The 12,011-nt window shown below is 38.0% G+C and overlaps 1 pseudogene across 1 annotated transcript; it reads right to left on the bottom strand.

Annotated features, from left to right (window-relative positions):
* Positions 1 to 297: 297 nt before the first annotated feature.
* On the bottom strand, positions 298 to 840 carry LOC308622485 (chromobox protein homolog 3-like; annotated as a pseudogene). Its single transcript has one exon. The product of its transcript is annotated as a chromobox protein homolog 3-like (transcript).
* Between the last annotated feature and the right edge of the window lie 11,171 nt (positions 841 to 12,011).

Genomic DNA, 12,011 nt, shown 5'->3' on the forward strand with positions numbered 1-12,011 from the left:
TAGAAAATCTGTTCCCTAATGCAGAGAAAATAATATATCATGGTATCAAATGTTCTTTAATGATAAAGGAAGCAACTAAGAAAGCTTTATTTGTTCAATGTAACCAGTGCTATAGACTCAAAAAGAAAAAAAAACAAAAAAAAACCCTTAACACTCCTTCAAAATGAACATACAAAACTTTATTTTCATTAGAATCTAGTTATTTCTTCACACTAATAAACCAAAAAAACCAAGACCCAGAGCTTATATGCATCAACTTGTGTGTGTATGTAATTATATATATGGCAATGCAAACAATTATTGAGCTTCATTTTCTGGACAAGAGTGCCCAGTTAGTCTCTGAATAAAAAGCACTGCAATCTGAGGACACTTCATTTTTGCCTCTTTGGCCAGCACCAAGTCTGCCTCATCTGAATCTTCCCGTTTCATGAGAAACACCAATTCTCCACTGCTGTCTGTGGCACCAGTTATTCATTCAGGGTCAGACCTCCGACAAAGCCTCTTGCTTTGCCCGGCAGCATCTCTCTTCTTTGATTCACTATCATCAGATTCGCTGCCAGATAAAGATTTTCTTTTTGTACCACCTTTTTCTGAACCCGCTGTTGGAGAATTAACAAATGTTTCAATTACCGCTGGGCAGTATAAGTTTTCTTCAGGTTCCTAGTATTGTCAGCATCTGTATTCCCTTCCACTTGAGGAAATAACCATCCCCTCACTTTCACTACACGTCAGTTCTGTCTTTTTCCACCACCAATTCTTCAGGCTTTTCCTCTCTGACTTTTTACTCTTTGCATCCTGTTTCTTTCCCATGTTTTGCAATGCAGTTTTATTGGAGGCCATTTTTATTGCATACTTAAAGAGGTATTATTCCTTGCCTTCGAGCTGCCCCGAGGTATGCTTCATCTCCGGCCCTGCATGCCTCAAGCTCGAGTTCCCTTTAATCCTCATGTTTCAAGCTGCAGGTACAATCCCAACGTCCTGGCCGAGCCGGGCAGGAGGGCTCCCATGGGTCTCACCAACATCTCTGCCTCAGGCCCCAGCAACCCCCCTCCTGCCAAAGCATCCCCTTGGTTCAGACAACATCAGTCATTGCGTCTCTCCACAGGGGCAGAAGAGCAGAGTGGAAGTCTCACAGGACAGATATCCCTCATGTGTGGAGGACAGTAATAAAGGCACCTCTTTGTGCATGAGAGCTCTCCCAACTCCTCCCTACCTTTGACCCTCACTTTCACAAGCCTTCCTCCTTGGCTCTCGCTCCACAGGCCTCACCCTCCCCTGGTCATCTTTTTGACTCAAGCAGGAAAGAAGTCAGAAATGCATAAGGCTCACCGTGGATTGGACAAAAGACTGAGCAATTATCTACATTTGACACACAGCTACTCTCCTTTTCTCATCAGGATATACTTGGTGAACATTTCCTGACAGAGCTGTACTGGAGGTAGCCCAGGGAATTTATTCTCTCTGTCTTTGACCTGGTTTTATCAAGGGACTGCTAGCAGAGAAGTAATAAAGGTAAGTGAACCCCCGAGGCTACATAAAACATATTTATAAGCAGACATTTCTAGACTGTGTCTCATCACAAGCTAACTGCAGTCTAGAGCTGGTCTTTCCAGCACATCACCACTCCACTACCAGTGTCTGGTAGCAGGTTACTGGGAAGAAGTGCAGGAAAAGATGCCATGTGCCTCAGTTAGACTGATATATTATCCAAAAATATTTGCACCTGTGAGTTCATTGTGTGGGAAAGAATCTTTTCAAAGAGCATTGGTTGGGTTTTTGTCTGCTTGTGAAAGTAGTGGAAAATCAACTATAGAAAAAGCCCCAAAAGCATAAGAAGGAAAATAAAAATTGTATGTCATTCCACCTCACAGAGACAACCAACAGAAACATTTTGAGATATTTCCTTTCAGCCATGAGAGACAGGAGAGAGAGTTACCACAATTGGGATCATATTTAATTATGTATGCATTTTTGTATCTTGCTTTTTTCATTTAACACTACATCATTCATTTAACATTCAACAAATGTTAATGGACCATTATCAATCAGAAGTACACTTGTCTCTGAATTCTATGAGAATTTTCTGATAATATTAAATACTCTTCAAAAACTATTTTTTAAAATTTATTTATTTTATATTTTTGGCTGCTTTGTGTCTTTATTGCTGTGCACAGGCTTTCTCTAGTTGCAGCAAGCGGGGGCTACTCTTCGCTGCGGTGCGTGGGCTTCTCACTGCAGTGGCCTCTCTTGTTGCAGAGCATGGGCTCCAGGCGCACAGGCTTCAGTAGTTGTGGCACGTGAGCTCAGTAGTTGTGGCTTGCAGGCTCTAGAGCTCAGGCTCAGTAGTTGTGGCGCACAGGCTTAGTTGCTCCACGGCATGTGGGATCTTCCTGGACCAGGGCTCGAACCCGTGTCCCCTGCATTGGCAGGCAGAATCTTAACAACTGCGCTATCAGGGAAGCCCCCCAAAACGATTTTTAAAAGATACAGTATTCAAAAAATTTACTGTTCTATAACATAATTAAATCATTCTCCAATTTTTGAACATACACATTAGTTCTTTTGTTGTAACAGCTTTATTAGAGTATTATCTGCGTTTTTATTTAATCTAAGTATTTATTAATAATCTAAGTATTAATCTTAGTATTAAATCTAAGTATTAAATCTTAGTATTAAAATCTAAGTATTTATTTATTTATTATTTATTTTATTAATTTTTTTTTGTGGTATGTGGGCCTCGCACTGTTGTGGCCTCTCCCATTGCGGAGCACAGGCTCCAGACGTGCAGGCTCAGCGGCCATGGCTCACGGGCCCAGCCGCTCTGCAGCATGTGGGAATCTTCCCGGACCGGGGCACGAGCCCGCGTTCTCTGCATCGGCAGGCAGACTCTCAACCACTGCGCCACCAGGGAAGCCCTAAGTATTTATTAATAACAGCTTTATTAAAGTATTATCTGCGTTTATTTAAAGTGTAGAATTTGCTAATTTATGACTTATGAGTGTACCTATGAAACCATCATCACAATCAAGGTAATGAACATATGCATCACCCACAAGAGTTTTCTTGTGCTCTTTTGTAATTCCTTCCGCCTGCCTTCCCCAACCCCACCCCTGTCTCCAGGTAACCTCTGATCTGTTTTCTGATGCTATAGGTTAGTTTGGATGTTTTTAGACTATTTTATGAATGGAACAATACACTATGTACTCTCTTTTGTCTGACTTCTTTCACTCATAATTATTTTGAGATTCATCTATGTTGTTGTGCAGTCGGTAGTTTGTTTACTTTTATTTCCAAGTAGTATTCCATTGTATGGCTATACCACAATTTATTTATCCATTCACCTGTTGATGGACATTTTTGTTGTTTCCTTTTTTTAAATGTTATTAGAAATAAAACTTCTATGGACATTGCATGTATCTTTTTACAGCCATACATTTCTTTTTCTCTTGGATAGTCTGTACAAAGACTTACACACAAATGTTTTCGATTCTGAGGATGAAATAGATGTGTTGGTCATATTATGTGGATGTGGATATTTCTAAGAAAGTGCCAAACTGTTTTCCAAAGTGGTTGAACCATTTTCATTCCCGTGAGCAGTTCATAAGAGTTCCACTTGCTCCAGGTCCTTGCCAACACCTGTCATGTTCAGTCTTTTCAATTTTGGATATTCTAATAGGCATATGGTGGTATTACCTTGTGTTTTATTTTGCATATCCCTAGTGAGTAATAATTTTGAGCATCTTTTCATATCCTTACCCAATCTACTGGTCAGATTTCTCAAATCTTCAATCATGTTTAACCTAAAGTGATGACTTTCAGTCACAGAAGAGTACTTCAAATTTTATTTTATTTTTTTGGCCACGCCTCGTGGCTTGCGGGATTTTAGTTCCCTGATCAGGGATCAAACCAGGGGCTCTGGCAGTGAGAGTGCTGAGTCCTAACCCCTGGACCGCCAGGGAACTCACAGAAGAGTACTTCAAAATGTAAGTTCTTAGAACATTCTTTCATTAATGATGCACTTGTGCCATTTTGTCTCATTCCTATTCAAAGCACTCAAGATGGTCTTAGAAATAAAAGATTGATCATATTAATAGATGATTAACAGGTGATGATGATGGTAATTTAAAAGTCTTACCTAATCATCAGGTGGACAGCTGCAAAACAAATATATTTTAAAGAGGAACATCATTCTTAGTACCCACCACTACTTTCTAAAAGACCAAAGATCCCAAGGTCACGACAATTATGATACTACTTTAAGCCTTTCCTCACAAATCTCCCCACTTCTTCAAGGTCAGTCCTGCTTAGCAATTCTGATCACTTCTGGCTCTTTCCTTCCACCCATTTCTCCCTCACACTTTCTACCCCACCCTATTTCACCCCCATTCCATTCTCCCCTCTCTCAGCAGATGGTCTGCTTCTTATTTTCTTGATTATTTCTATCAAGAAAATAATCTATCAGGTGTGATTTCGACTCCCTTCTTTTCCCCAATTTACAAACACATCTGCTTCTTCACTCATGCTTTCTCCCTCTGCCGTGTGTAAGAGAAACACATAGTTCTCTTCTTACCTAAGGCCAGCACTGCCTCCTCGAGACTAGATCTTTTTCCTCTCCATCTGAGGGCATCTAGTATCTAGTATCTGTCTCTTTCCTGCATCTTCAATTCTTACCTAACCATTGACTTCTTTCCTTCTGCATCCAAACTTGTTTAAGGTTTTTACAGCTTAAGATCAAAACCTTCTTCCATTTTGTGTTTTTCTTCAGAAAAAGCTTTCCTTCCCTTCAGAGCCAAGCTCCCAGAAAACAGATTCCCCCACTTCCTCTTCCTCATCTGCCATTCATACCTTATTCCCTGCAGTGTGGCCCAGTTCACCTCTTGGCCAATTTTTGCTAAGGACATCAAAGGCCTCCTAATGGTCAAAGCTACTGGACACTGCTCAACCCTGATCTTACTTGACAGTATAGCTGCTTTTGACCCTCTTGAGTAACTCCCTTCATTTGGTTTCTGTTTCACAATTCTTTTAAAATTGCTAAAGTGGTTTCTGTAATCTGCACCTGAACTCTAAATGATCTAGTGTCCTCCTGTACTTTATACTCCAAAAGGATTAAACAAACTCTTTGCACTGCCTCTACACACGATGCCATCTCGTACTTCCCAATCTCTGATCATGGCGTTTCTTCTACCTGGAATGCCTTTCCCTTTTTATTTGCCCAGGGTACTTTAGTGAGATGAGAAACTTGGCACATAATAAAGGAGCTGCCAAGGAACTGTGGTATGTAAACGTATCAGTCCCTAGGTTTGTAAAGCTGAAAGTTTCTCTGTAACATTTCTCCTAAATCTTCCTCCTATACCTGATGTACTAATGACAAAATATATCACCTCAGATCATCAGTTCATTATACATCCATGAAACTTTGCTGATTTCCGATAGCCAACTAACATCTATTACTATCTCTCCTTTTTTAAAAAAAAAATACATTTTAAAATGCCATTTCTATTTGTCTCTCTAAAATTCCTAGAAGCAAATCAAAAATGAAAATCTCTGAGAAATACCCACTCTCTTTCCTCGGGAATCCATTTTCTATGGTATTCATGGAAAACTTCCATAGTGCAAAGAGAAACAGAAGTGATTAGAGGCATTTTTTTTGGAAAATACAAGATCAAATCCCTGTGAACTTGAAAGTTTTATTCCTGTGAAAAGCTAGATCTCTCAAGCTCATGACATGACCTCTGTAGTATGTGAAATTAAAATTTTTTCGTTGAGTAGTAGAACATTAGTGCTAGAAGTAATATTGGCAACCCATCCCCTTCCTTTACAGATGAGGAGACAGAGACTAAGAAAAGACAAATTACATGCTTTCCATGGTCTTGCATATTTATGGCAAAGTTAAGTATCCAGTTAAGTACCATTTTCACTATTTTTTCAAAACCTTTCTTTTTCAACATTTCCAACACTGATTAATGGTCTGAAAGATTCAGTTTTTAAATTGTTAATTTTGGGGCAACTGGGAAATGGAGAATTTTACACAATGCAAGCAAAAGCAAAGAACAGCGTTTCCAAAACCTGGAAACCAGATTGATCCTTTCAAAAATCATTTGTTCTATCCTAAGTTAGGAGGGAACAGGCCCTGGAAAATTTGTATATGATACAGGACAATTCAGTTCAATCTTTTCTTATATTTCTGCTAAGCCTGAATGGGCAGACTTTCAGCTACTGCCTAGATTCAAAGCCATCCTTCATATGTACTAAACAAGTTTGTGACTTCTCTCATTTCAAGTACATTTTGGGCTTCCCACAAGGAATTCCAAATAAGTACCACTTCTTAACTGAGTTAACATAGCCATCAGAATGTGAGGCCTCTTTCTTAACCAAGTGGAAAGTAAATCTGTTTCAACCAGACCTGTTTGATTACCATTCCCACTGCCTTATTTTGGAGCTTTCTGACTACCCAGATATGAAGACAAGATCCATAATGATTTGTGAACCTCCACAAATTAGGAAACTGGAAAAGTACCAGGGACAGTAACTTGGCGCTGTCCCAGAAGCTCACGTGCAGTCTCATACATATGGGTCCCTTAGAGAGCCAAGCCTGAATTATCATTGCCGATGGGTAGGTCATCATCAGACTCTAAGTCAGATAGCATTTTTTACAGATCTAACTACTGTTGTGTGCAACTGGGTGTCCATGGAAACTAAAAAATTGGTTTGTTGCCTAGAGAAGTGGAAAGAAAACCAAGTCATTTGGTTTCTATGTGGTTTCCATGAAGCTAAAGAAATTTTTTGGCAAATGATAAAAACAAGGATGGCTAAAGCTACATGATTCCCTTGGTCATTTCTTGATCTTATCAAAAGTATTCTAAATATATATTATTCAAAAAATAAAAATATTCTAAATAAAGATGTACCAAATTCTCAGGTTATCTGATTCTTGGTTAGATTGGGAACAATTCCTTAAAAGAGTGACCAATATATGTAACAAAATCGAATAGGTTAAAAAGTCCTTGGATTCATTATATATGGAAAATGTTTCTCATCCACAAATTCAACAGAGTTCCAAGTATGAAAGAAAAAGCTAGTATTTAATAAGGGCAGAGGAGACTGAAACACCTATTCATTAATCCTATGGAAATATTTGTCACTCTTATGTGGTTTTTAGGGAACTGGGTAAAAATAGCACCTTCCTAAGAATTCACTCATCTGGACATGGGCCTTTATCTATCCGAATAAGTAAATATGACATAACAGTGGACAAGGGATTTGTACAATGAAGTCCCTGATAAACAGGGATACTGAGGTGACAACTTGGCACATGTTGGCGTGATTTTGCAGCATCTGTTGGCCTGCCATCAAATAGAAAACAACTTCTGGCAGATTCTGTTTGTCAATGAATGCACAAAATTAGCCGGGCCAAGAAAGGTGGTATACATGAATTACAACCAAGAGTTGGCCTGGCCTCAGCTGTTCAGTATTTAGGGTAGTTAATGCTGCTTTTAGCTTGTCTTAGAATATTTAGAAGAAATACCTATTAAAATTCAACTTCAGACAGGAAAAATCAAAATTGGTGTTATCCATGAGTCACAAGTTAAAATGTCCATAGAGGCCAAGTAGGGAACGAAAATCAACGTATGGAACCAAGTAGAAACAAAACAAGAGCACTATTGTGATGATAAACACAAATGACACACAGGCTTAGGGTTGGGAAATAAGAGGGAGTAATGACCATTGTAGCAAAGTGAGGAACATATTTTTTCTTGAAAGGGAACAATCACTGCTCCAGTCTAGTCATTTGATGCCATGTCTTCAGATATTTCAAAGGAAGCTAGGTTTCATTTGCCTACAGCTTGCTGGAGTCCCCACAATGATCTATCTATTTAAGGAGAGAATAATAAAAGGAATGTGGACACAACCACTAAAACAAATTCATAAATCATTAAAATTGCTGTGTAATTTTGTACAAATCACATATACAAAATGTATTTTTATAAAAACCTATACACTGCTGAAAATACATATGTGTGTATGTATACAAACACACACACTCAGTGTACATGACTCAGAGATAAAGGGAAGCTGACTTGGTTATTATACAAAATAGTGAAACATGGGCTCTGAGTCCATTGCGGGGTTGAGGAAAATGTTTTCCTGCTTCACTTCCTTCATGCTCCTAGACCATTTCCTGTGTGTGTGTTTTGGCTTTGTGTTTGGGGTTTAAGTCAAGAGGTTACAGTGAAGGAGCACATGGAGTGACTGCTCATGTCTCCTCTGCCTGTAGAAGAGTTATTTCTTTATAACCAATCCCATATCAGTCACATTATTTTTCAATCCAGAATCTTCCCTGGTTTCCCAATACCTGTGAAACAAAGCCTCAACTCCTTGGTTCAGACCCCAGCGAGCTTCCCGCATGTGCTTCCCTGCCACCTGCACCCTCAGCCTTCACCTGACCCTCCTCCTCACAGTTCCTTGTAACCCACAGTCATATTGTCCTCGTCTACCTCTGTAGAATGTTTTTTCTCTGTCCCTCTCATCAAACCCCTACTTTTTCTTTAAGATCAACTTAAAGAATTCACTTTGTATGAATCCCTCCTAGACCAGCCCAGTCCAAGGTGACTGTTCCCTCCTTTAAGTTTTACATGGACTCATACAAACAGTGATGGGGATCCTAACCAACATGTGCTGGGCTCTGTGCTTAATGATTGATTCGCCTGACTAGTCCCTGATGCTCTGTGAAACAGGTATTGTTATTCACCCCCATTTAATAAGTGAGGATTCTAGGAACCAGAGATAAGAAGAGTAGATCTCTTTCCTGACAGAAAAATAACAGGGAGGGATCTCATTGGACAACTTGGATTAGTTACTCATTCCTGAACCAGTTACTGTGGCCTAGGCTCTGAGTCACATACTAATGCTATGGGGGCAGGATGAGCCAAACCCCAAATCATACTGACTGATGTCAGAGGGGAGGGGAGTTTCCAAAGGAAAGTTCTCACCTAATGAGAGAAAATGCTGTGAAAGCAAAAGCAAAATATTCACTCTCTTTCCTTACCTGGAGAACTGTTAGCTTCTGCTGCAAGATTATCCCAGCCTCCAGCTTCCCTTCCTTAAGTAAAGCAAGACTTCTAGTCAAGATGATACAGGGATTCCACGCTTTAATACAGTTCCTCTGTTCCAACCACATAAAAAAGGGAAGGTAAAATAGGAAAAAATGGGTATAAAAATAAACACCATTATAGACCGAAAACAATAAAGAAACAAAGTTCTGAGTAGAGCTGCAGTTGGTAGACATATGACGTTTTCAGTATTTAAAGTTAAGAGTAAGTTGGGCTCCCTCCCCACTTCCAGCTCCATTCTTAATCCTCTGAATTATCAGCCCCTCTGACCATATGACCTGTGACCTGTGAAAGAGGACTGGAAAAAACTGTTACTGACCAACAACTAGGGCTATGCCTTTAACAAGGTGAAAGTCTACAGACTTTCAACGAAGTCTTTGGCTGGCTCACAAACTGAATATACAATATCCCCAGTATCGCCTTTTAGGCCGAGTCCTCAAAATGCCATTATAAATTTTGTTCAGGGTAGAGGTACATGGTGAGCCAGGTGAAACTACCACCGAACTGTTGGATAGGAAGACATGAACACAACATGGAGGTAATAAAATACCACTCCAACTGAAAATGAGCCTTTACACTGAAATTACAAAATATTTGAGGAAATATACTAAGACTAAATAATTAGACTATCAATTTACTCCAGATGAAAATAATTTATGAGAGTCTGATGAAGACTTTAAAATAAGTAAATTTTAAATGCTCATACAAAAAACAAAGGCATGATTTCCATTTTTTTAAAAAAGAGCAAGAAATGATGAAACAAAAATTATCACTGAATACAGTTTAGGTGAGAATTAGAACCACAGTGAGATTCCCCTTAACACCCACTAGCATGACTAAGATCAGAAGGCCAGATAATAACAAGAGTTAGCAAGGGCATGGAGAAATGGGAGCCTTCATACACTGCTGGTGGTAATGTAAAATGATGCAGCACTTTGGAAAATATTATACCATTTCTTCAAACAATTAAATATAGAGTTACCATTTAACCTAGTAATTCTACTCCTAGGAATATACCTAAGAGAAATGAAGCATATGTCCACACAGAAACTTGTACAAGAATGTTTATAGCAGCATTATTCATAATAGCGAAAAAGTGGAAACAACTCAGATGTTCATCAACTGGTGAATGGATAAACAAAATGTGGGCTATCCATACAATGGAATATTATTTAACCACGAAAGGGAATGAGAACTGATACATGCTACAACATGGATGAATCTTGAAAACGTTATACTAGGTGAAAAAAGCTAGTCACAAAAGACCACATGTTGTATGATTCTGTTCATATGCAAGTCTAGAACAGAGAAGGCTGTAGAGACAGAAAGTAATGCTTAGAGCTGGTGGAGGGGAAAAGGGGAAGATACAGGAAAGGAATGATGATAACTAAAGGGTACAGGGTTTCTTTCCGAGGTGATTAAAATGTTCTAAAATTGACTGTGGTGATGGTTGCACATATCTGTGAATATACTAAAACCACTGAGTTTTATGTTTTAAACTGGTGAATTGTATGATATATGAATTATACTTCTTAATAAATCTGTTAAATTGTTTCTTAAAAGATAAACCCCTATAAAGTTTGCTTAGAAATTTTTAATTTGGAATTTTCACTTCAATGAAAAATTTTAAAGTGTAATAAATATTTGATGAGATTTTCTAGATAACTAGCCACCCCCAGATAATATTAGTGCCCATGCTCTGTTCATGTTTACAATCTCATTCTCACCACATGAAAAGCCGAAAGGCTTTGAGGCTAATAGCACAAATTAGAGGTTCAAAGTCATTTAAATATAGAGAAGTAGTGGGAAAACCCAGCCATCACACAGTGTATGGTAATAAAGAGGAAACCAGACTCGAAAAACTGACCCACAGCAGTCAGGACCACATTTAAAAGAGTGGGTATACCATGGGTCCTGGTTTATACCTACCATCTTGTATGGTGTTGGCAATAAGAGAAATGGCAAACCCACAGTTAAGGATTTGTTATAAAATAACTTTTTAAACTTTTTAGTATTATTTTTGGGGTGCATTATTCAAATGATTGGGTCAATGGTAACACAACATCATTGATTAAGGGGAAAACTAAAGATAATGATTCGAACCATGGTTTATAGTGCTCAAAATCAAAAGAATCAAGTTAATATAGATATTTTTTTACATATCTAACCCAAAGTTCATACAAGACCATCCATCACATCAAGCTTATGTTGTTCATCTGAATCACACTGTTTTGCAGTTTTATTTGTATTAGATTCCTAAATTTGTCTTTTTTAATTTTAGTAAGAGCTCTAAGTATTATAAGTTTAAATCTGGTTTTATCACTGTACATATTATATAAGTATAAAAGTAAAAATAATTAACCTCAGCATTAGAAGTCCATGTAAATTATTTTCCTCTAAAAATGTTCTGTGCATTTCTTTCTTGTGAGGATTCAGTGAGACAGTTTGTAAAGTGCTTAAGCAAGAAATACAGATTTTAGACTTAGGCAAATAACTAATATTCAAAATTCTCATGGTCTGAAACTGCAATGAAGCTGGACTTCAGAGAATAAAGAACAGAGTAAACCTCCATAAACTAGAATGTTTGAGACTCTGTGCTTTGAATAACCAGATATATATTTTTAAGTTTTAAGCCTCCTTGAAAATATTTTTTACAGTGTATTGGTATAATTTAATCTTTATTTTATGACCTTGAGACTGAAAGTGCCTCAGGTTCACCTTTCAGTAATAAATTCTTACTATAAATCCATAATTGCAGAAAACAAAAAATATTTATTCCTTAAAAAATGTAGATTTTCAATTTCTCTCCTTTTTCAGCAATAGAGTATATAACATGAGTTTTCTTCTGTTGGATTCCAGTTAATTGAAGTTTTACTTCAATATATATTGAATATATATTGA

Source organism: Mesoplodon bidens, assembly GCF_964165515.1.
Source record: "Mesoplodon bidens genome assembly, chromosome: 9".
NCBI classification, from domain to species: Eukaryota; Metazoa; Chordata; class Mammalia; order Artiodactyla; family Ziphiidae; genus Mesoplodon; species Mesoplodon bidens.